Source organism: Mandrillus leucophaeus, unplaced genomic scaffold (genome assembly GCF_000951045.1).
Source record: "Mandrillus leucophaeus isolate KB7577 unplaced genomic scaffold, Mleu.le_1.0 Scaffold777, whole genome shotgun sequence".
NCBI classification, from domain to species: domain Eukaryota; kingdom Metazoa; phylum Chordata; class Mammalia; order Primates; family Cercopithecidae; genus Mandrillus; species Mandrillus leucophaeus.
Window position 1 is genome coordinate 963,266 of NW_012108441.1, and position 25,372 is coordinate 988,637.

The window sequence follows — 25,372 nt, forward strand, 5'->3', positions numbered from 1 at the left end:
ATGGCAAAGAGTAACAAAGTTGAATTAGAGAGGCTGATAAATCACTTGTGGTTAGGAAGGGGAGGAGACAGAGATGAAAAGAGAAATCCAAAGCACAGATGATCCAAATCATAGTTACAGGCACTGATTTCTCGAGGGGTTAATGCCCAATAACAGAACCTGCCTAGATTTGGAGATTATAATGTGGGATGGCCCCTCAAGTATCGGACCCTGAGTATGTCTTCAGCACACACATTTTGAGGATCTGTTCCAGGCTTCTATTGTCTCTGTGCCTGGAGAGCCTCATTCTTGGTTCCAGAAAGTCAGCCCTGGGAGCTGGGCCCTCCTGCCTTGATGAGAGGGCCAGGCCTGGGCAGAGGTGGGAAACAGCAAGGGCTGGCATGCCTGCAAACCTGTGTTTCAGGGAAAGCCCTCCAAGCAATGTGGATGTTGAGCCAGCCCTGGGAATCTCTGCTTTACAGGAACTCTCCCTCCAGAACTCCCAACCTCCCACTTTCCTATCCACTTCCTTTAGATATTCAAAGCTATTCCTGAAGTTTTCATCGCTGGCTTGGCATACCCCTCTCAAATGAAATTACTCTCATCTGTGAAAATGGTAAGATTGAGTGCACCCCCCCACCCCCACCCTCTTCCAGGCCTGGAGGGACTGATCCATGTTCCTCCAGCCAGAAAGGCTTCTTGAACCCTGGGCCAGTTCATCTCTGCTAACTGTAACAACTTCAAAAGACAGCTTGTGGAGGTCCACTCTGGTTCACATATGTACCACTGCTTCCAGTAGCAACTAAAAAGAGGCCAGAAAAGTTATAAAATCATAGGTTTTACAAATTCATCAGACTCCCCACACACATGTAAAAAGTCTCCCCATCCCCTCTCCCTTAGTGTTATCTTCACAGTGCTTTCAAAATGAGCAATTAAAGACATGTGGGTTTTAAAAATTAGTATTTGTCTTACCTTCTAGACCTGGAGTTTGCAAACTAGAAATGAAGGCCCAACTCTCCACTGCCTCCTGGTTTTGTAAACGAAGTGTTATTGGAACACACACACGTCCCTCATTAACAGCTGAGGACACCTACATGAACTCAACTCCGGAAAGTCTCAAGCCCTTCACAGGAGAGAAAAGATCATGGCCTCTGAGTCCTAGTGAAACTGTGTGAGGAAGCAGACTCTCACACACCTGCCCTGCGACCCAGCCAGTCCGCCACTCTCAGAGAAACAACTCTCATCCAAGAGAAACAACACAAGCCCTCATTCATGCTGGCCAAACACTGCCCACCTACTGGTGAGTGGATCAACCAGTGGTGCTGTATTCACAGAAGGGAACACTAGCCAGTAATTTAGAAAAACTACCGAGACACAGCAATGAGAATGGGTCCCAGGGGCATGACCCTGAATGAAGGGTCAGCTGCCAAAGAATGCACAAGCAGGGTCCGGTTTACATGAAGCCCAAGAAAAGGCAACACTCACTAGGGTCACACATCAGGGAGGGATGGTTGTGGGGCAGGGTTTCATTGGGAAGAGTACAAAGGAGCTTTCTGGAACTTACTGTTTTGACTATGAGGTGTATAAAGTTATCAAAACCAGCCAGGCACAGTGGCTCATGCCTAGAGTCCCAGCAACTTGGGATGCCTAGGCAGGAGGATCAGTTGAGGCCAGGAGTTCGAGACCAGCCTGGGCAACATAGCAAGATCTGGTACCGAAAGAAAAGTTTTTTAAAAAATTAGCCAAGTATGGTGGCATGCACCTATAGTCCCAGCTACTCGGAAAGCTGAGGCGGGAGGATCACTTGAATCCAGGAGTTCAACAAAGCACTGAGTCATGACTGTGTCACTGCATGCCAGCCTGGACAACAGAGAGAGACCTCATTTCTAAAAAACAAACAAAGAAGTCCCAACAATTCCTTTGAAACTCCTTCCTTCAAACAAATGGAGCTTGTTAGAAGTAGGCCGGACTCTGATTCCTTTTGAACAAGCAAAATATGGCAGAACTCACATGTTCACTACAACATGAACTATTGTGAATAGTTCACTTGTGTGAACTATGTATACTGTGAATGCCAAGGCATGGAAGCCACCTAAGCAGACATTGACAGATGAGTGAATAAAGAAAATGTGATGTGTGCATATAGAGGAATAGAAAATACTTAAAAAGGAGGGAAATCTTGCCATTTGTGACAACATGGATGAGCTACAGGACATTACGCTAAGTGGGACAAGCCAGGCACAGAAAGACAAGTGCCACACGGTCCCACATACGTGAAGAATTTTAAACATTCAAATAGAATGAATGGTGGTTGTCAGGGGATGGGGGAAGGGGAAACAGGGAGATTGGTGAGAGGGCACAAAGTTTCGATTACACGAGATGAATCAGTCCCAGAGACCTACTGCACAGCACAGCATAGCATCTGTAGTTAATCATTATGTATTGTACATTTACAAATTTGATAAGAGGGTAGATCTTATCAATGACAACAACAAAAAAGAGGGTTGACAGGGTGGGAGAAAACTTTTAGAGGTGATGGATCCATTTAAGGCACTGATTGTGGTAATGATTTCACAGGCATATAGATACTTATCTCCAAATTCATCAAGTTGTATACATTAAATATGTACAGCCTTTTGTATGTCAATCATACCTCAATAAATTGGTTTAAAAATGTACGGCAGAAGTGTGTGACTTCTGAGACCAGACCACACAGGCATTGCAACTTCCTCCTTCCTCTCTCCTGAGGATAACTCACAGTGGGGAAGCCAACTACCATGTTGTGAGGACACTCAAACAGCCCTATAGGGAGATCCATGTGGGGAGGAACTGAGGCCTCCTGCCAACAGACATATGGGTGCCCTCTTGGAAGCGGATCCTCTAGCTCCAAGCAAGCCTTTGGAAGACGGCTGTCCCGGCCCACGTGTTGACTGCAATCTCAGGAGATGCTGAGCCACAATAACCCAGTTAACCTCCTCCCTAACCCTCAGAAAGTGTATGAGATAATAAATGTTTAGTGGTGCTGAAGCCACCAAATTGGTGGATGATTTGTTATGCAGCAAGGTAACTAACACAATTATTCTACTCTTTATGCTGTAATGATCAAGTGATCTGTGGCTGGCTTTTTGTTTTCAATGTATACACAGGGAATTTTGAGGAGTAGGAAGCAGACCAGAAATAAAACTCATAAACACATCAGAGTATCCACTTCTAAAAATTGGATATGGATATAATCGGTACCCTGAATTTCATGCCAAGATTCCCAACAATTGCTTATAGCATATTAGCTGACTTTTTTTTTTTCATTACTATATTTCTTTAGATTAAAAGAGAAAAAAAATCATATCTGAATCTCTGTGATAAATACTATCTTACTGTGGCAGACATTTTCAGTTACCTCAATAATAGTTTTAGAAGCATCTGGGTTGTGTAATATTTATAAGGTATGATCTATTATTGACAAAAGCTTAAAGCTACTAAGGTCTGGGCAGAGGTAACAAGCAATGTATGAATTTGGGTTCACCTTACGCCTTGTTCCCTACACCTACATGCTCTTCTGAGCCACAAATGTGTGTGTGAATTGTGTGTGTGAATTTCTAGACATCTAGGATGGATCTAGGAGGTGTTCATATTACCGAACACTTTCACCTGTACTCTTTTCACCTCCACAACTCTATCGGGGTATCAGTCACAGACCATAAAACTCAATGACTTGAGAGGTACTGTCTGATGAGTTGTAGTGAGCTAAGATGTCTGTCTGATGAATTGTGGTGAGTTGAGATATACTGTCTGATGAGCTGTAGTGATTTGAGATGTCTGTCTGACGAGCTGTAGTGATCTGAGATGTCTGTCTGATGAGCTGTAGTGATCTGAGATGTCTGTCTGATGAGTGTAGTGAGTTGTCTGACGAGTTGTAGTGATTTGTCTGTCTGATGAGCTGTAGTGATCTGAGATGTCTGTCTGATGAGTTGTAATGAGTTGAGATGTCTGTCCGACGAGCTGTAGTGATCTGAGATGTCTGTCTGATGAGTTGTAGTGAGTTGAGATGTCTGTTTGATGAGTTGTAGTGAGTTGTCTGACGAGTTGTAGTGATTTGTCTGTCTGATGAGCTGTAGTGATTTGAGATGTCTGTCTGATGAGCTGTAGTGAGTTGAGATGTCTGATGAGCTGTAGTGAGTTGAGATGTCTGTCTGATGAGCTGTAGTGAGTTGAGATGTCTGTCTGATGAGCTGCAGTGAGTTGAGATGCCCTGCCCTACCTATGCATGCCTGGTGGTTCCCAAATCTCTGTTTTGATTCGCACTCTTTGGGACCCTCCCCAAGGAAGCCATTCCTGTTCTGAAGATCCAGTGAAATGCGGGGCCGGGCATGGTGGCTCATGCCTGTAATCCCAGCACTTCGGGAGGCCGAGGGGGGACAGATCACGAGGTCAGGAGATCAAGACCATCCTGCCCAACATAGTGAAACCCTGTCTCTACTAAAAATAGAAAAATTAGCTGGGCATGGTGGCGGGCGCCTGTAGTTCCAGCTACTCGGGAGGCTAAGACAGGAGAATCACTTGAACCGGGGAGGCGGAGGCTACAGTGAGCCAATATCGCGCCACCGCACTCCAGACTGGCAACAGAGCGAGACTCCGTTTCAAAAAAAAAAAAAAAGCAACCTCCTCCATGAAACATTTCCTGGACCCGTTGACACAGATATGTCTTTCTTCTCTGAACTTGCACAGTACTGAATCTCTACCTGTTGATTCCTAGACAGTACTTCACCATTCTGTGGTATTTTCATTTAGTATCTCTCCTCCTGGCTCAAATGACTGTGCTCACTCCTGCCTCATCTACCTCTGTATTCCGGGTCCAACACAACGCCTGGCACAAAGCAGGTTGCAGCAAAAGCTCACTGAGTCAACAGGAAAGAAGGAATGAAGAGACAAAGGAAGGGAGGGGGGAAGAGAGAGGAAAGGAGCAGGAAGCAAAGAGGCAACCTGATGTGCTCGGGCCTTCTGACTCCCATGCTCCGCAGCCATTCACATTTATGTTGTGGTCTGAATGCCTGTGCCCTGTCTCCCAAATCCGTAAGTTGAAATCCTAACTCCAATGGGATGGGATTAACAGGTGGAGCCTTTGGAAGGTGATGCAGTCAGGAGGGTGAAGCCCTCATGAATGGATTAGTACCCTCATAAGAAGTCCTCAAGGATGGCATTGTGGCTCATGCCTGTAATCCCAGCACTTTGGGAGGCCAAAGTGGGAGGACTGCTTGAGGCCGGGAGCTTGAGACCCTCCTGGCCAACATAATGAGACTCCATCTCTACAAAAACAAACAAAATTAGCCAGGCATGGTGGTACATGCTTAAAGTCCCAGCTACTCAGGACGCTGAGGTGGGAAGATTGCTTGGGCCTAGGAGTTTGGGAGTTTGAGGGTGCGGTGAGCTGTGATTGCACCACTGCACTCCAGCCTGGAGTGACAGAACCTGTCTCAAAAAAAGAAAAGATAGGCGAGAGAGCTTGCTTCCTCTCTCTGCTCTCCCTCATGTGAGGACACAGGTAGAAAGTGCCATCTATGAACCAGGAATCCACAGGCCAGCACCTTGACATTGGACTACCAGCCACCAGAAGAACCGTGAGCAATAAATGTCTGTTGTTTAAGCCTCCCAGTCTATGGTCATCTGTTGAACAATTTATATATTATCTTCACTATTAATACAGGACAAACTCCTTCAAGGAAGGTTCTGTCTGTGCCTGCTTCAACTTTGCATGCAGCACAGCACCCGACCTCGGGAATGCTAATTGTTAACCAGGGAGATAACATACTGATGTCACCTGAAGACCTGTCCACAGAGACTGCAGTTCTTCTGATCCTAGCGGTGATTAAAACATAGGGGCAAACAAACAGACAAACAAAATCCCTTAGACTTCCAGTGTGCTGGAGCTGAAGGGCCTAGGAGAGGATTCCATCCTAAGTGAGAGGTGGACAGCCCCAGCTCCACTCCAGAGCCATGTCCCAACTCTCCTCTTCCACTGTAACGTCACATTTCCACAATTACTACAGAAACAGATTCTGGTAGGCTCACCTGCCCGGTAAGAACAATATGAGGTCACTAAGTTTTTCTATAAAACAATGACTGTAATAACAATATTGGCCGGGCGTGGTGGCTCATGCCTATAACCCCGGAACTTTGGGGGGCCGAGGCGGGCGGATCACAAGGTCAGGAGTTCGAGACCAGCCTGGCCAATATGGTGAAACCCTGTCTCTACTAAAAATACAAAAAAACATTAGCTGGGCTTGGTGGCGCATGCCTGTAATCCCAGCTACTCGGGAGGCTGAGGCAGAAGAACTGGTTGAACCTGGGAGGTGGAGGTTATAGTGAGCTGAGATTGCGCCACTGCACTCCAGCCTGGGTGACAGAGCGAGACTCCATCTCAAAAACAACAACAACAACAACAGAAAAGAACCACAATATTAACTGGTGACTGAGAAGCTCTTTGGTGTTCCGAACGTGTTTCTACATATGTTTATGTGGTCCCTATTTACTTTGATCCATGTATACCTTAAATGATGAAATGTTTAGAAGTGTCTCACGCAGGAAAACAAACACACAACTTGAGTATCAAAAGGAACATAAAAACATCACAGTGAGAGCAAATGTAAACAAAAAGCAGAAAGGCACAAGCAGGGGCAAGCACCCTTATGCAAAGGGCAGACCGGACCCTAGAACGTACAGAGGTCCTACGGTTGTGCTTCCAATAGGACCACGAGTTTCCCGTCAACCAGAGCAAAAGAAGTGAACTATGATGAGTTAGCGTTGTCGGAAAGCCGGCCATTTCTTAATTTTTCCACAGAGACAATTTTCCTACCAGCCTTCCCAGATGGATGTCTACACCTCCTAGGGAATTCATGCTGACAGAGCTCCTGGTGGTTACACCTTCTGCAGCACATATGGTAACAAGAGACCAGTAATGGCAATGCACAACTACCAGAAGCCAGTAGCCACCAAAAGGCAGAACTGGCCACACAGAGGCTCCAGGTGCAAGGGTGACAACACTAAAATTCAACACACTTGTGTGTCCAAAAAGTCGAACTCTAACCACCCACTAACATCTGGAAGGCACACAGCACACGGCAGGGATATATCTGCAACCTAAACGACAATAATAAAGAAAGGGCTCATCTTCAGTAGGAAAATGAACATGCCCTGAAGAGTAATGTACCAAAAAAAACCACAAATGGCCACTCAGTACACCAGAAAAGTCTGACTTTGCTAGTCCCTGAAGAAATGCAAGTTAAAAATGAAATAACTTTTTTGCCTATCAAACCACAGAATTTTAAATATGTCTAATATTGACAAAGTTTTGGGAGAAGTAGGACTGCCCTGGACGATCGGTGCCTAGAGTGTAAATAGTAAGCACACACTTTTTGGAGGGCAACATGGTGATATTTTCTAATGCCTGCCTAGCAACTCCATGTCTAGAATTGTATCCCAAGGAAATCAACACAGAAGAGCACAAGCATTTCACCGCAGATATCTGCTGCAGTATTATTTACAACTGTCAAACACCAACAGCAGCCCTAAATGTCCACAGTATGGCTACAGGGTTGTTAGATTTTAGAATGTCATGCACTATACACATACAAGTTACAGAAAAAGGCAGCTTACATACAGTATGTGTAATATAATTGCATGTGTAAAAACATATATTTGCAAGGACTTCAAAGCAGATACACTTCCATGTTCCACAGTGGAGACTCTGGGTGATAGGATTGAGGGTGATTTGTAATATCTTCACTCTGCTTCCCAGAACTTCTACATATTCTTAATAAAAAGGTTTTAATTAGCAAAATTGATTTTTAAAATAGGAAATGTTAATAAAAACTATGTATCACAGCCTTGAAAGCTATAATCTCAGATTAGCATAAAACCTCATTCTCAAAAACATATGTGAAGCTTACAAAATCAGGAGTAATTTTGAATTCTGGGTGGCCCTGTGGTAAGATATAATAAAAACTAGTTAGAATAGCATATCAGCTTCATAAATTAAAGAGAAAATCTCAACCTTCCTTTTATCGCAATTGCATGTGACCCCAAATTGCGGAAACCTCCCATCTCAGATTATTGCCTGCCTATCATCTAACTCAGCTGAATTAGAATCAGAAATGGACTGTTTATCCAATAGGCTTCAGATATTTGTTGTACATGACGTAACTTTATATGCATAATTACTATAGAAAACGTGTGTAGTACATATATGTGTATGGGTATGTACATATGTGTACACACACACACACGTCTATAAACGTTGAAAATTTCCCTAGAATTTCTAGGGTTTTTTTTTTTTTTTCCACCCTTAATGGCCTCCAAGTACATTTAAGGGTCCAACGGCCAGATTTTTTTTAACAGAATAATTTTATAACAAATTTCATGCAAGTTATACCCAAGAGCACCTTGTCAGTGAGTGGCTTTATGAGGCATTACCACAAGAAGACCGAAGTAGGTTTAGCTGTCAAGGGCATTTCCGTCAACAAAGCCCTGTTGGCAGAAAATGGAGTTTGCTGACAGAGCTGATTTTATTTGTAAATGGATATCAAAGCTATTACACCTGTGCATGTATCTCATATATATTCATATGCTTTTGTTCCTGGAAACAATGATGGCAAATGAGCAAAACAGTGCAGCCACAAATCACCCCACAGAGCTGGAAATATGACTGAAGGGAAATTTGAGTCCCTCGCTTCTCTCCCTAAGAACCAAAAATGATGACAGCTGGAAGGTACCTTGGAAATAATTTAATCTTCAAGATCAAGGTAATGGTAAAAATAAAAAATAAACAATTTTTAAAAAAGAAATAATTTAATCTGTGCCCCTTATTTTATTGACGAAGAAATGGAAGGTCAGAATGGTTAGGTGGCTTCGCAAGCCACAACAATGCAGGCTGAGGAGCACACATGCTGTCTCCGCCTGGTTGACGGGTTTCTGTACTTCACCCCCAGAAGTCCAAACTGAAATTCCTTCTCACTGCACTGGCAGCACACTAGATAAGGAATGTGAAAGTTACAAAGAGAATAACTGGGAATTCTGGGGCCAGTTCTACATTCAGCCTTACCTGGAGGACCTTGGCCCGTTAGTCCGCAGGAGCCCACCAGACTGAAAATCAGCCATGCTGCCCCACAAGGGCTCTTCACTAACTGGCTGTGAGAATCCGGTCACCCCACCCCCAGTTTGCTTCATTATAAAATCAAGACGGTACCCGCATAGTAGGACCCAAGGTATACATGTGAAGAGGCACTGTGAACTTTCAGGAATTTTAAATAAGGAGTCTGCAAATATGTCTTAAAGGTAAACAAGTAAATAACTCTAGGACCTCTTCAGACATCCAGGGATGTCTACAAGCCTTCCAGAAATGACCCAACTATCTTACTTGCTCTTGGAAAAGCCAGCTGGAAATCAGTGCCCGAGGACAGGGGAAAGAAAGATGGGTGGACACAAGACAGCTTCTTCCCACTGCTCCCCCACCCTGGTCTTCTTAAAAATGTAATGCACATAAGAGGTAAAAAATTAAACGTAGTGTAAAGTAAATGTATTCCAAAGGCCATATAAAATATTCCCTTCCTTCCTCAACCTCCAAAATCCACAGGCAGACTCTGGAAGAGCAGCCAGCCCATGCAAAAAAAGCAGCAGCCAGCGTGCACTCACCAGGGTCATTAGTCCCCCCGGCTGGGCAACAGAGCCTTCTGCAGCCTATATGCTTGACACCAACACGTATGGTTATTCCTAGCACTCTGTAAAAAACCACTTCTGCGTGTGTTGTTCATGCCTCTGTAGATGAGAATTCCCCTGCAATTTTTTTCCTTAAGAGGTATGGTGTTGGTTTGGGTGGTGGGGGGGCGTGGGGCGCGGGGGGAGGCAGAGACAGAAACAGAAAGGGACAAAGTATAAAATGCTTTTGCTACTATGTGCGACAAAAGAAAGAAATGTGCCTCTACCACCCATGCAATACTTTTCTGCAATAAAATAATAATAAATACTTGTAGAGTATGACCTCAAAGGTTCTATTCTGTAATGAAAAGAAATATGCCAACCATTCATCAACTTGGTACCAAATCTTCAGTTTTTTTATATGATACATTAAAATATTATTTTCCATTCATATTATAAATCTTAAGACCATCTACAAGGCAGTAGGCTGTTTAGTTGTAAGCATTACCAGGTAGATTTCCAAAAGCCTTTCTTCAAACTCCTTTGCCTTTTTACCTTTCAACTAGCACAACTGCTAAAAACATGTATTTCAAAATGACACCTACTCATGTGAGTCAGTAAATGCAGACCAAAGAGAGAGTCTGTGTGTGCACACGTACTTATGCATCAGTTTCCCTGTAAAAATGGCATCGACCCTCTGCACACACAAAAGCTTCCTTTAGTAAAGCAAAAGCATTCCAACCATTTAGAAATATAGCCAAAACTAATCATCTCTTTCTTTTATCACAACATAAAAGGGAGGAAAAAGCGCACGTATAGTAAAACCCTTAAACTGTCACAATCACACCAAAGAGGAAAATAAAAGAATTGGAAAATGCTAAGAACCATGGTGATTCCATTTTCTCTATTTAAATTATCTCACTGCAATTAGCAGGCTATGTGCAAAACACTCAGGGAATATTTCTCATGACTAAACATGCACACCTGATTTCGCCGCTTTTTTTTTCATTTGGATGTAGCTGACTCACCATTTTTTCTCAATGTCCGCATTCAATGCCTGAGTAGTGGGAATGCCTGTTTCTTACTGCTACTGAAAAAGAAAAGGCAAACAAGGCAGACAAGTCCTCATGCGATGCTGGCGTCCTGCAGCCAGCTCCCTCAGGGAACCCATCTGCAGAACTCACACGGAGCAAGGGTCCCACATACCAAGGGCTGCAGTCCCATCAGTGCAGATGCTGGCTCTACGGCTTCCAGCCTAGAACACGGTGTTAAGAGCACTGCCTTCCAGTTCCAATGTGCTTTCAGCTAACTGTGAATCCCAAGCTGCAACGATTGCATGCATCCCCAAGCACACATGCAGCACCGGCGAGCATACCCTCGCACATCCGTGTATGCCTGCAGAGCTCGAGCCGGAATCTGCACTCTGATTTGCATTATTTCTCATCTTCAGGCAGAAGAATAAACAATGAGAACACATTCACCGACCTCGCCAGACCTTACCCACAGCATTGTGAGCTGACAAGCAACCTGCTTTTCAAGATAGCAGAACAAAAGAACCACTGGGAACTACAAACCCCTAACAAACGGCGCAGGCGTCCTGAAACCAGTTCCATCTGGGACGAACTGCCCCGAGAGCAAACGCAAGGGTCCCTTACCCGGCTCTGCTTACCGCGCTGGATGGGAGCTTGCCCAGCTGTGAAGGCAGCGATGTGCTTCAGGGACCTACAGCCCGCCTCTGCTGCAGCTCTCCTCCTGCCTACTGAATGGAGTCCTAAAGCCAAGCTCACAACAGCTGGCCTGTCTGTGCCTGCTGTCTTGTTGATGGGCAAGCTCACGCAGGCTCCGTCAACCTTCACCTCCACGGCTCAAGGCTCCGCTTGCATTTCCCATCACTTCATCAGCAACTCCTCGCCTCAGTGGGGAACATTTCCAACACTTCAGTGCTTAAACCCCAAAAGTCTTGTACTTTAAAACCCCAAAAGGTTTGGGGGGCAGTCTTCCTTTGTGTGTGTGTATGTGTGTTCGGAGACAGGATCTTGCTCTGTCTCCCAGGCTGGAGTGCAGTGGTATGATCACGGCTCACTGTAGCCTCCAACTCCTGGGCTCAAGAGATCTTCCTGCCTCAGCCTCCCAAAGTGTTGGGATTACAGGTGTGAACCACTGTGCCCAGCACTTATTATATTTTAACGGGGAAATATAGAAAGCCTACTGCACTGATGTTACAGCTTTCTCTATTTAGTGATGTTAGGTAATCCTATAACACATGTGACACACAGTTCAACTCCACAACCATAAGGAGGCAAAAGAAAACATTCAACAGCCTATTCTATGTCCATATATTCTTGGGTTGGTTACACACTCATTAGGAATGTAACCCATCAAGCAACTAACAAGTGTTTCCGGAAGTTTGAATGTGTGCAAGGCACTCAGGGAAGAAGACAAAGGCAGGCTGGACCTGACTTTCCCAATTCACCATTTCACAATGATCTGTATTTAAAGTCCCTGCGCCCCACCTCCCTCCTAATGCAGCCCCAGACCTCAGCACCACAGCCCGTCCAGGAAGCAGCGTTGCCAGGTGCTGCGCCTCACAGCCCTATCCCACCCTCCCTCATCCTGGGCTTAGCCACCAGGACAGAGTTTCTCTTTCCAACCTGCTCCTGTCAACCTCTTCTACATTCATAGCAGTTACTTTCAACTCTTGCTCATTTCTCCAAATAACATATGCTGCTTTGCAGCATATACTGTACCACTGCTATTTTAGATTTTTTATTTTTGCATGTCGACACTTGACCTTAGGCACTGTGCTGATTCATTAATGTTATATCCCTTAAGCAAGTAAGTAAGTCTGCGAGCAAGGTTGCTCTGCACATCCCCATGCTCCAGGGCTGTGAGCTCAGCAAGCTTGGGGGGGACCTGACACACTTACACTGAGAAGCAGAATGAGGATTCGAGCCTGTGTCTTCGACTCCAAAGCCCACGTTCTTTCCAGTACTTTTCATCTTCATGTACTACTTTACCAAGTACATGTTCCTGTCTCTAAGAGAGGGTGCCATTCACCCTGGGCCATCTCTTTTTCTCAGATGCTCAACACATACTGCCAGGCCACATACGGAACAGCAATCAGTTGATGGCTGATTAAATATTTTATTACAGGGCTGGGTGTGGTGGCTCACACCTATAACCACAGCACTTTTGGGAGACTGAGGCAGGAGGATTGCTTGAGCCCAGGAATTGGAGACCAGCCTGAGTAACATGGCAAGACACCATCTCTACATAAAAATTTGTAAAAAATAAATATTTCATTACACTTTTTTTTTTTTTTTGAGATGGAGTCTCACTCTGTCACCCAGGCTGAAACGCAGTGGCGTGATCTCAGCTCACTGCAACCTCCACCTCCCAGGTTCAAGGAATTCACCTGCCTCAGCCTCCCGAGTAGCTGAGATTACAGATGCATGCCACCATGCCCAGCTAATTTTTGTATTTTTATTAGAGACGGGGTTTCACCATGTTGGCCAGGCTGGTCTCAAACTCCTGACCTCAGGTGATACGCCCACCTCAGCCTCCCAAAGTGCTGGGATTACAGGCGTGAGCCACTGCACCTGGCCAGGGTCTTGCTGTGTGGCCCAAGCTGGTCTTGAACTCCTGGCTTCAAGCAATCCTCCTGCCTTAACCTCCCAAAGTGCTTGGATTACAAGCATGACCCATTGCGCCTGGCCAGCATCTCATTTTAGAATGGGTTTAGATTACTAAAAAATTGCAACAGGCGGGAGAGAGCTCCCATATGCCCTCTACCCGCTTCCCCCTATTATTAACATCTGACTTACTATGGGGTGTGTTTGTCATAGTTAATGAATCAATATTGGTACATTAATATTAACTAAAGGTCACACTTTATTCCAATTTTCTTTTCACTCAATGTTCTCCTTCTGTCCTTGAACCTCATCCAGGTACTGCATCATACTCAAGCCTGCTTCCTCAGACTCCTTTTGCTGTGAGGGTGCTATAGCTTTAGACTGAACATTTGTGCCCCCCACTCTCAAATTCCTATGTTGAAATCTAACCCCCAGGTGATGGTGTTAGGAGGTGGGGCCTCTGGGAGGTGATGAGGTCATGAGGATGGAGCTCTTGTGAATGGGATTAGTGCCCTTATAAAAGGGACCCCTCAGAGCTCCCTCTCCCCTTCCACCATGTGAGGACGCAGCAGAGAGACAGCCATTTGTGAGGCAGAAAGCACCTTCACCAGACACCGAATCTACCAGTGCCTCGATCTTAGACTTCCCAGCCTCCAGAACTGTGACAAATATATTTCTGCTGTTTATAAGTCATATAATCTTAGGTATTTTATTATAGCAGCCTGAACAGGCTATGATAGTTTCTCAGGCTTTCCTTGTTTTTGATGACCTTAATAGTTTTGAAGAGGTCTGTTCCGGCATTTTGCAGCATGTCTCTCAATTGGGAACTGTCTGATGTGTTTTTATGATTAGCCTGGGACTTCTGGGAGAGAGACCATGGAAGTGAAGTGCCACTGTCATTCTATGATATCAAGGGGCATGCTGTCAACATGACTTACCTGTCAACGTTGACCCTGATCACTTGGTGAAGTCGGTAGACACCAGTTTCTCCACTGTGACGTTCCTCTCCTCGGCCCCCCTTGCCACACTGTACTCTTTGGAGGGAGCTTACTGTTGGCAGCCCACACTGAGTGTGGGGAGCTATGCTCCACCTCCTTAAGGGCAGAGTAGCTACATAAAGTATTGGCAATTTTCTGCACAGCAGATTTCTCTATTCTTCATTTGTTAATTTATTCAACCATTCCATGTTATCAGTCTGGGCTGTGGATTCATTTTATATATTGGATTATAATCCACTACTAATTAATTTTGCTGCTTAACTTGTTCTGCCTTTGGTCACTGTTGGCTCCTGTGTCCCTATGACATATCCACACTGTTGTCACTGCTGGGTTTACTTATGGGTGTATTTGAGCACTTATTTTCTGGCACTATAAGATACTCCAGGCTCATCTTGTACAGTTCCTGCCCCAACCCTAGACTCAGCCATTCCTCTGAGGAGCCCTGGTTCCTTTTATTGGAGAAAAGCCTTAGAAAACAAGATCTGCATGCTGGCTGTGCTCTAGGAATCCTGTTTTTTCATTTTTGTTTATTATTTATTTATTTACGTATTTATGAGAGAGGGTCTCACTGTCACCCAGGCTGGAGTGCAGTGGCACCATCATAGCTCACTGCAGCCTTGACCTCCTGGGCTCAAGTGATCCTCCCAACCCAGCCTCCCAAATAACTGCAACTACAGGTTGCATCACCATGCCCAGCTAAATGTTTTTTGTACAGATGGGGTCTCACTATGTTGCCCAGGCTGGTACTGAACTCCAGGGCTCAAGCAATCTTCCCAGCCTCCCAAAGTGCTGGGATTATAGGCATGAACCCCTGTGCCTGGCCTAGGAATCCATTCTTAAAGGAGACTCTCCAAGAATTACTTCTAAACAGAAAGTACATTTATAATATTAAAGTTTATAATGTGGCTTTCCAGATAGCCATGTTTCTTAGAGCGAGGCATAATTATCAGGGCTTATAAGATGCTCAAATCTTTTTGTAGATTGTATAGTATTAATACTATTAAGACTTCAAAATCTTAATCATTGTAATAAAATGCATACAAATCTGCTTTTAATAGACACAAAACATTTGTGCCCTTGAAAAATTCCACAAATAAAAAAAGAACAGAATGAAATCACCACCCTAGTACCCTTATGTTCTGAAAGAACTTCCTCCTCACCTCTTAGACAGTCTTGGTGAAACCTCAAACTTTTCTGAGTCACTTTCCATGAATTGAGTGGCATGCCCAGCCCATGTGGTCCAAAGGCAACCTTCCCTAACCCAGGCTATCACTAACAAGTCAGAAAAGTTGGTGCTACAGCATCCTGCGTGCTCCTGCATTCTTGGGCTGTGAACAAGCCACAGCCCCCTCTACTTGGACAAAGCAAACTTCCCCAAGTTAACCACACTAGGGATGGGGAGACAGATATCATGTTGCAAGATAATCATGAACTATCACAAAGAAGCCTCTTTGAAAACATCCAGACAGACTGCCACTGGGTTCCATGCTCCCTGTGCTGGAAGCACGCTCATGTAAGACCATCCCTTTCATCCCTCCACTAAGCCCAACATGGTCAGCAAGCAAACCTTTGTGTAAAGGACCAGATGGCAGATATTTTCAGCTCTAGGAGCCATCTGATCTGTTGCAATGACTCAACTCTCTGCCATTATAGAGAGGAAGCAGCCACAGGTGGTCTGTGAGCAAATGGATGTGGCTGCATGCCAATAAAACTTTATTTAAAAAAACAGACAGGGGGCCAGAGTTGGCCTGTTGACCATAGTTTGCTAACCCCTGACTAAAGCAATGATTACACAATTCTTTCCTCTGTTGAGTCATCAATATCTGCTTCCCTAGAACTCGAAACCAGTGAGTCTAGGGGTGCTTTATCATATTCTTCGAAGTAGAGAAGAAAGTTGCTCTGCTCCCCCAGGAACTTGTTTCCAAGTGACCCTGACCTAGACCCCTCAGACTTTCACCATCTGACACCACCCGATTTGGGTGAGCTGCTTGAGAGTGTCTCACAAACCATGAGACTCAAGCTCTGCAGACAATTCCGGAAGTGATCTGAGGAAGGATGGGATGCAGGTGTGTGGGATTTGCTTAGGAGATGGGGAGCCGGGAGGGAGCTCTGGTGCATACAGTGGGCAAACACAGAGTGGAGAGCAGCACGGCAGTGTGGAGACTTTCTATTCAGAGACACAGCCTGTGTCACACCGACTCCAGTTATGCTCAGGGAGCCACAGGCAAAACCACCTGTGCCTGGTAAACAGGAGGCAGGGCTGACTCACAGAAAGAAACAAATGACTTGAAAGAAGGGACCAGGTGAGTTCTGCAGGGGACATCCACATACCTGACTCAGAGGTTTCCTTGTCTTGCTTCCTGCTTTAGGGCAGGGCAGGAAGGAATGTGAAGAAGGGAAAGGCCCCTGTGGCTGCTGGGTTCGGTGGGACCTTAGGGATGCTGCCCACCTCCCCTGCCACTCCCCACCAGGGGGACCAGCAAGGGCTGGAATCTAGCCAGAGTCCTCTTAGCAGGCCTGCAGGGAGGGCAACCTGGTCACCGTGTGGCTGCTTTTGCGCCATCACGGCAGAGCTGAGTGGTCGCAGCAGGGACACTAATTCCCTCTGAGCCAAAAATATTTATCATCTCATTTTCCCCAACCTTTGTCAATCTCTGAACTACAGCCACTTAATGCACAGACCCATTTTATTTATTTATTTATTATTTTTTTGAGACAGTTTCACTCTTGTTGCTCAGGCTGGAGTGCAGTGGCACCATCTCGGCTCACGGCAACCTCCGCCTCCCAGGTTCAAGCGATTCACCTGCCTCAGCCTCCCCAGTAGCTGGGATTACAGGTGCCTGCCACCACACCTGGCTAATTTTTTAGTAGAGACGGGGTTTCACCATGTTGGCCAGGCTGGTCTCGAATTCCTGACCTCAGGTGATCCACCCGCCTTGGCCTCCCAGAGTGCTGGGATTACAGCATGAGCCACCACGCCCGGCCTGACAGACCCATTTTAAACTAAAAAGAAGTTTTCTTATGGATTCCCAATGCTGAGATTTTTTTTTAAAGACTGAGATAAAATTAATATGTCATAAAATTTGCCCTTTGAAACAGCACAGTTCAGTAGTTTTTAGTATAGTCACAGCAGTCACCATCACCACTATCTAATTCCAGAGGATTTTCATTACTCCACAAAGAAACGCCATGCTCGTGAACAGTCGCTCCCTCACTTCTGCCCCCTTAACCCCTGGCAGCCACTAATCTACTTTCTATCTACAGATGTGCCTATTCTGGACATTTTATATAAATGGCATCATACAATATGTGGTTTTGATTTTTTTATTAGACTGTTTAATGTCTATATATAAAATCTGTTTCCTTATTTTAATAGTCCTTAGGCTATAAAACACAAAACAAAGTTGCAAGTTATATGCAAGCAAAACTGTAAAGCTGATGTCGGGTCTATATGACAGGTGATGTGGCTTTGCTGAGCATGAACCATGATGCTCACGGCCCGGGGCACTGCAGCGCCGCTGCTTCTTGGCCCAGCTATCAAAGTTTCCTGGGTGCCACAGAAGGACTAATCTCAGCCATCACTTTTGTTTCGACTAACAGGGCACAGAGTTCTGCTGGCATAGTGCCCTGATGTCCTTCTTGTCCCTCATCCACGGGAGAGCACATCATTTACAGGGGAGTCCTGAACTTACTCTTTACTCCCACCAAAGGAAATTGGGTCAGCACTGTGGTCAATGAGACTCACACACACAGCCATGGTCTTGCACACCATCCACAACACTTGATTTAGATTCTAAGAGCTAGCATGGAAACGAACACACAAAAATTTAAACTGGCAAAGAGGACAGACATGTTGCCAAGGATGTGCTCCAAGTGCCACGTGTGAGAAAGCCCAAAGCAGAAATACATCACTGGCTCCCGCATCATCACCACCCATGCGTCAGTCCTCCTTCGCCCTCCGGCCTTCTGGATTCTCCTGGCGGTGGAGGTGGTGGTGAGCTGTGTGGTATGAAGAGGCCTGAAGCGGGCTGCTCAGCTGGCCCAGGGGGATGCAGACCTGACACATACTGCTAGCTCTGGTGGCCTCCTCTAGGAATTCTTTGGGTTTGTGCAGATTTAAAAGACACAAAACTTGTGGGAATATTTGAACGCATTTTCTATTTATATTGAGAAGGAGGTGACTCAGAACGATTTCTTTTTTTATTTCAAATGTGTGGGCCTTCAGAAAACAGATGAGCTAAATCGATTTCTGAGACTAACTGCAAGGACCTAACAGCCACATAAGACACTGAATCTCTGGGACTCGTAAGTCAAACTTTAAAAATGAACACATTGGCTGGGTGTGGTGCGGTGACTCACCCTTGTAATCCCAGCACTCTGAGAGGCCGAGGCAAGAGGATCACTTGAGGCCAGCAGTTTGAGGCCAGCCTGAGCAACACTGCGAGGCCTTGTCTACAAAAACTTTTTTTATTTTTTTAATGAGCTAGGTGTGCTGGCGCATGCCTGTGATCCCAGCTACTTGGGAGGATCGCTTGAGCTTGGAGGTCGAGGCTGCAGTAAGCCATGATTGTGCTACTGCACATCAGCCTGGGCGACAGAGCGAGACCCTGTCAATGAATCAATCGATTGATCAATCTGTACAGCCTTCTGGGTGGGTGTGTCACCTCGGCCCAACCTGGGTGGGGGACTGGACTAGGACACAGCCAAGAGGAATGGAGGCTAGAAGAAGCTAAAGGGGAGAATGGACATCTACATTTCCAGGTAGCTCTCTGGAGAAAGGTGAAAGCCCCAAAGGATCCCGTAACATGTGAACTCAGCCAAGGTCAGCCCAGAGGCTGAGAGCTTTGAAGAACGCAGCCAGCTGACAAGAAAGGAGGCCAGAGGAGAGGCAGAGCGGAGCGGGGCTGCCACGTCAGCACGTGCTACGGGAGTCTCTCCCCCAAGAGAGGCCGCCGGTGGCTCACCTGGCTAGCGGGAGCTCTTGGGTAGGCACCAGGGATGGGGCTGCTGGGAAACAAAGGGGCAGCTTTCCACAGGGCTGGATTCTTCTGGAAAGGCAAGTCTCAGGCCACAGCCTGGGAGTCACATGAGGGATCAAGGAGCCTGTGCAAGTACAGCTATGTATGTTGGCACCCAACCATGGGGCAGCAACTGTTGTATTTTTTGTAGAGATGGGGCATTGCTAGGTGGCCCCAGCTGGTCTCAAACTCCTGGACTCAAGTGATCCACCTGCCTCAGCCTCCCAAAGTGCTGGGATTAGAGACACATGCCACTGTGCCCTGCTCAATGACACAGATTCTGTTTGTAGAAGACTGCTTACCTGCCCCATCTAGAACTGAGATGCTTGAGTTAAATTTTCCTCTGCATTTCCCTCTGGCTTCCCTCAGCTCTGGCATCTCGGGACGTTGGTCACTTTCAGCCTCCTTTTGCACTCTTCTCCCTCCACACGAGGGCTTTGTGGATCTGCCTCCCTGCTCTCGCTTCTCCTCCTTAGCTGAAATCCTGTAACCGTAAACTATCACCTGAAAGCTACTCCTTCTAAATAATGTGGAATCACGAGACCAAACCAAAAAGTAAACAAACAGGTGGCCGCCTGTCTCGATTCTGGGTTTAAGTTCCCATGGGTATAAATGTAAGGGGAAATTGTAGTTGCAAAGTAAGGTATAAAAACAAGGCCAGGTGTGGTGGCTCACACCTGTAATCCCAGCACTTTGGGAGGCTGAGATGGGTGGATCGCTGGAGCTCAGGAGTTCAAGACTAGCTTGGGCAACATGGTGAGACCTCATCTTTACAAAAAAATACAAAAATTAGCTGGCATGGTGGTGTGCACCTGTAGTCCCAGCTACTCCAGAGGCTGAGGTGGGAGGATCACTTGAGCCCAGGAGGTGGAGGCTGTGGTGAGCAGAGGTTGCACCACTACACTCCAGCCTGGGCGACATGGCGAGACCCTGTCTCAAAAAACTACATAAAAAAAAAAGACATAAAGACAAGCCCACTAGACCCATACTGCAGTCTCTCTCCTACAGCTACCGTTTATCCCTTCTGGGGTGAGGCTGTTACATCCTGCACAAGAAGAACCTTTCTGTTCAGCATGCAGCACTACACTGTACAAAGCTATGCAGAATGCTGGGCTCTGCCCCGACAAAATTCCAAGATCAAGTTTCACCTTTTTATCCTGACCCGATCCAGCACGGTCTTCATAATTACCTAGCACAGCAGCTCAGAATGGAAAGCTTCAATTGCCCTGAGCTAATTGAAGGCCAGGGAAAGCAAACGTCTGCCCTAAAGTGACAAATGAGGGGGAGAGCTTGGATGATAAATCTGTTACTTATTCTGAAATCTACATGAAGGAGCTTGTTTTGTAAATGAAAAATTGGTCTTCACACGCACCTCTGTACACCAAGTCACCTCTCAGGGAAAACATCCAGGAAGATGACCCTCAGGTTCATTTAGCTTGTTTACAAATATTATATGAAAGCAAATTGTTCCCTAAAGAGCTCTATTTCATATGCATTCAATGTTCAGCTGGTATTAGGATTTAGGATATACTCTCATTCTTCGCCTCCCCTCCCATCTGTCTCAACAAAATACAAGCCTGAGGTCAGTGCCAGCTCATCAGTGCTTGGCAGTGGCTCCTGCAGGCGGGGGCGGAAGTGGCTGCAAGAAGGCAGAGAAGGAAGACACTGCCAGCACCCACAGCTCCAGAGGCCGCCCCCAGATCTCATTTCAGTGCCAGTCTCTGGAGCCACCCAGAACACAGTCCTCACCCAAGGCCTCTCGAAATTGAGGAGCAACAAACAAACGTGGTACCTCTAAACTTTCCTACGAGGTCTAAAATCTCATACCAAAAACAGATCTGTGCTACCAAATTTATTTTGAGATGTTTATGTCTTCTTGATTCCAAATGCCATACTAGTGCAGAAGGATAAGTAGAGGCGATTTCACTTACTAGTGTGTAAACTAAAATTCTAAATAAAATTTTAGGACACAGAATGTACCAATATGGAAAGATTATTCACCACAATCAAGAAAGACTGACTCAAGGAAGGTCAGGCTGATATTTATCCATTCAGCCACCAATCCATCTGCTTATATATCCACCTACCCATCCTTCTATCTTCCCATTCACTCACCCATCCACCTTCCCATGCCTCCATCCATCCATGCACCCATGTATCCATCCATGCCCTTACCCTCCCATCCATTCACCTACCCTCCCATCCATCCACCCACTCACCCTCCCTTTCATCCATCCATCCATCCACCCACTTATTTTTCCATTCGTCCATCCATCCACTTATCCTCCCATCCATCCATCCATACACCTCTGCATCCATCCACATACCCATCCATCCATCCATCCATCCATCCACTTACTCTTCCATTCATCCATCTATCCATCCATGTACCCCTACATCTCATCCATGTATCCATCCATGCATCCATCTATCCACTTACCCTTCCATCCATCCAACTATTCATCCACCCACCCTCCCCATCCTCCAACTATCTACCTGAGGACTGGTCCATCCGTCTACTCATCCACCCATCTGTCCATCCACCACTCCTTCCATTCATCCAACCATTTATTGAGCACGTAATCTGCGCAGGATATATGTCAGGTACAGGGTACCGAGAAATGAAAAAGAAAAATCCAGTCTTCTGGGAGCCAACAGTCCAGCCCAGCAGACAACAAGGAATAGTGAAAGTGTGCAAATACATTCGTGAAGTGAGTTTAAGAGTCACTGTCCCCCTGCCAAACCATCCCAGTCTGAAGAGGTTAGCACATTCACGGGGCAGTAGATGTCCACTTTCAAAGTAAACTCTTAAAAGATGGAATGATTGAACCAGAAGGTGTGTACGGCTGTCAACCTTCAGTTGCATGGTGTCAAGGAACCCTCCAGACAGGTTCCTCAAAAAGCCCTCCAGTCAGGTTTTGCCAAATGCCCCTCTTCTGTGCCACCCACAAGGTGACAGCTCCCTCTTCCCTTCATCTTAAAGGCTTTCACATCTGTCATGAACATAAAGCCTGATCAGCTCAAGGGTAGGATGACACCTCCTGAGAGAGCTGACAGAAGTGGTTACTATAAAGGTAGAATGGAGAAGCAGGGACATTTCTCCCAGTGTTAGGGACTGAACTGTGCCCCACAAAATCCATGTGCTGAAGCCCTAACCCTTAGTATCTCAGAATGTGACTGCATTGGAAGACAGGACCTTAGAAGAAGTAATTAAGGCAAAATTAGGTAATTGGGTTCCACTGGGGAGGGCTCTGATCCAGTAGGACTGGGGTCCTTATAAGAAGAAATGATACAAAAATGCACAGAGGGACGACCCTGTGAGGACACAGGGAGAAGACAGCATCTACAAGCCTAGGAGAGAGGCCCCAGGAGGAATCAGCCCTGTCACACTTTGATCTGGAACTTCCAGCCTCTAGGATTGTGGGAGAATCCACTTCTGTTGTTTGAGCCCCCCAGTCTTGGGGAGTTTGTTATGGCCACACTAGGAAACAGACCCAGTATTCAAGGGGCCCCAAGTCAGCAGGAGAGAGCATTTCCCCAAAGCAGGCTCCTGCTGGCTATGATGCCTGACCTTGCAGGTCTGGGGTGAAGCCTCTGATGGCAGTGAGGGTGGCGGGTGGTGGGCTGTTCAGGACAGAAGAGCTGGAGGGAAGCAAACGTGCTGGGTCTGCTCCCTCAGGTTCAGTTCTATTTTAGCTCAAACACCACCTGTTTCTCCCATAACCCAGCCAGAAGTCACTTTGCTCTCTCTCCTCTGAGCTTCTGAAGCATCACATAACTTAAAAAAAAAGTATCATCACTTCAATTTGCCCTACTTGTCTTTATATTAACATAGGATCTTGAACTTCACAAAAAATGTTACCTCTATTTGGTTCACCTGAGCAACAACAACAACAAAAATTCTGATCTCAACATTCTTTTGTTATCCAAACAGAATACAACAATACATACTTTTTGTTATGCATCAGTTATCACAGCAGCACTTCATATGATTTACACAGACGCGTCTACGTTATTTTAAACTTATGCAAAACACTGGGTATCTTCAAACCTTTGTATTCTAGATTTTCTTTTTGGTGGGCAAAGGACAATCCCTTGCCTGAACTTTGACTTCTATTATTTTCCATTTAAATTTTTCAAGTGTATTCTTTCTTGCTGGTCCTTCAGAAATTAAAGAGTCTCTGAAAAAAGTTGAAAACAACTTTTCAACCCACATATTCCCAAATTTCATCACGCCTCACCACTCAAAAAAAAAAAACAAAAAAAACGCACCCAACAATTCTGAAAATTGCTGGGTTAGTAGCTCAAAAGCAGAGAGTTTCTGGAACTAATTTCTTTGGAGTGGCTATGCAGTCTGCTGGAAGACACGGCCTTGATGAATGAGGCATGGGGCCCCTGCTTCCTCTCGACCCTTTCAGTATCGACAGTGCCATTCACTCACTCTCACACAGCCTGCACGTGACAGCTGTTCAGGGCGACCCCCTCCATGCACAGCAGAGCTATACATTCTCACCAGCACGGGTGCCCTCTGCACAGATGATACGCTTGTGGCATCAGGCACAGCGCAGGGGCAAAGCAAGGCCCGCATGTGCAGAGCCCATCGAGCACTGCCCGCGATATACCGCACACCCGGCCTCAACGGCCTGGGAGCTGGCTTGGAAAACAGACTGCAGCTGGTGCTCGGCACGTGACCCACTTGGAATCCACAGTCATAAAGCTCTAATTGTGCTTCTCAGACACAGCTAAATTCTGTAGGTGGATTATTCGTCGGCCTTTCTGACCCACGCATTCTTGGTTTCAGCCTCAGAGTCTGTTAAGTAACTGCAGAGACTTCCTCCACAAGCAGACACACAATATCAATCCTGTCGCTGCAGAGTCACATAAATATTTGATCCCCTTGTAGAAGGCTAACAGCTCTGTTTAAGGCCAAATGAAATAAAACCCCATTACATGAGGCTCTTGAAAGCAAACTTTTAAATTGGTAATTTCTGCAACAGAACCTTAAGTTTTGAGGTTGGTGTTTAACATGAATGTCACAGCAATCACACAAGATTCTCAAGGCGACAGAACAATCCACACCCAGGAACCCTGTCGTGCATTTACTCCCATCCCTCCAACCGCCTTTTAAAAACAAGATTGCACCACATCTTCTGCAGAGACGCACTCTCCTCCTGCCCTCCTCATGTGATGAAGGGGAAGATTATACTTTTTTTTTTTTTTTTTTTTTTGAGACAGGGTCTCGCTCTGTTGCCCAGGCTGGAGTGCAGTGGTGCAATCCCCATTCACTGCAACGTCCACTTCCTGGGTTCAAGCGATTCTTGTGCTTGAATGAGTAGCTCAGCCTCCAGAGTAGCTGGGACTACAGGAACCTGCCACCACACCCGGCTAATTTTTTCGTTTTTTTCTATTTTTAGTGAGACGGGATCTCACCATGTTGCCCAGGCTGGTCTTGAACTCCTGGGCTCAAGCAATTCACCTGCCTCAGCCTCCCAAAGTGCTGGGAATACAGGTGTGAACCACTACGCCTGGCCCAGATTATACAATGTATTTAATCTAACCCTGTCCTCGCCACAACTAAGCGGCCTAGTGCACATTCTGGAATTACGGCACAAAACGCTCTAATCTCCTGCTGCTGCCACAGTTTCTGCAGATGCTTGCAGCCTCTCTTTGGGAGTCAACTAACTCGATTTCTATTTTAAAGCTCAAAATTAACTCATTAACTAGGTCCAATTTAGGAAAGCCTGCCCGTTCCTTTCCTACTAATAATCCTTAGAGGCAACTCCGATTTCCAGGCCGCAGCTAGGCACACAGCTGTGTGCTAGATAGCTAAAGCTGCCCTTCCATAAGGCGCTCTGTGCAAAGACGTGCAGCTCCAGTATGTTAAACTGGACTTCTCATTATGTCTCCATAAGCAGTCTTACCGTGTGGAAAACACAGTAGCCATTTTAAGAACCAAAAAAATGTCACCGCCGTGTAAGAAGGCCTCCCTGCCCTGGGATGTGTCTCTGGGCAGGGCCGCAGGGTGCACAGGCTCTGCCCAGACCTCCAGTGCATCAGG

The 25,372-nt window shown here is 46.0% G+C and overlaps 1 protein-coding gene across 1 annotated transcript in view; it reads right to left on the reverse strand.

Annotated features, from left to right (window-relative positions):
- The window catches only part of SHROOM2 (shroom family member 2), an 83,324-nt gene that overhangs the window by 30,497 nt on the left and 27,455 nt on the right, over nucleotides 1–25,372 (reverse strand). The window lies entirely within an intron of this gene.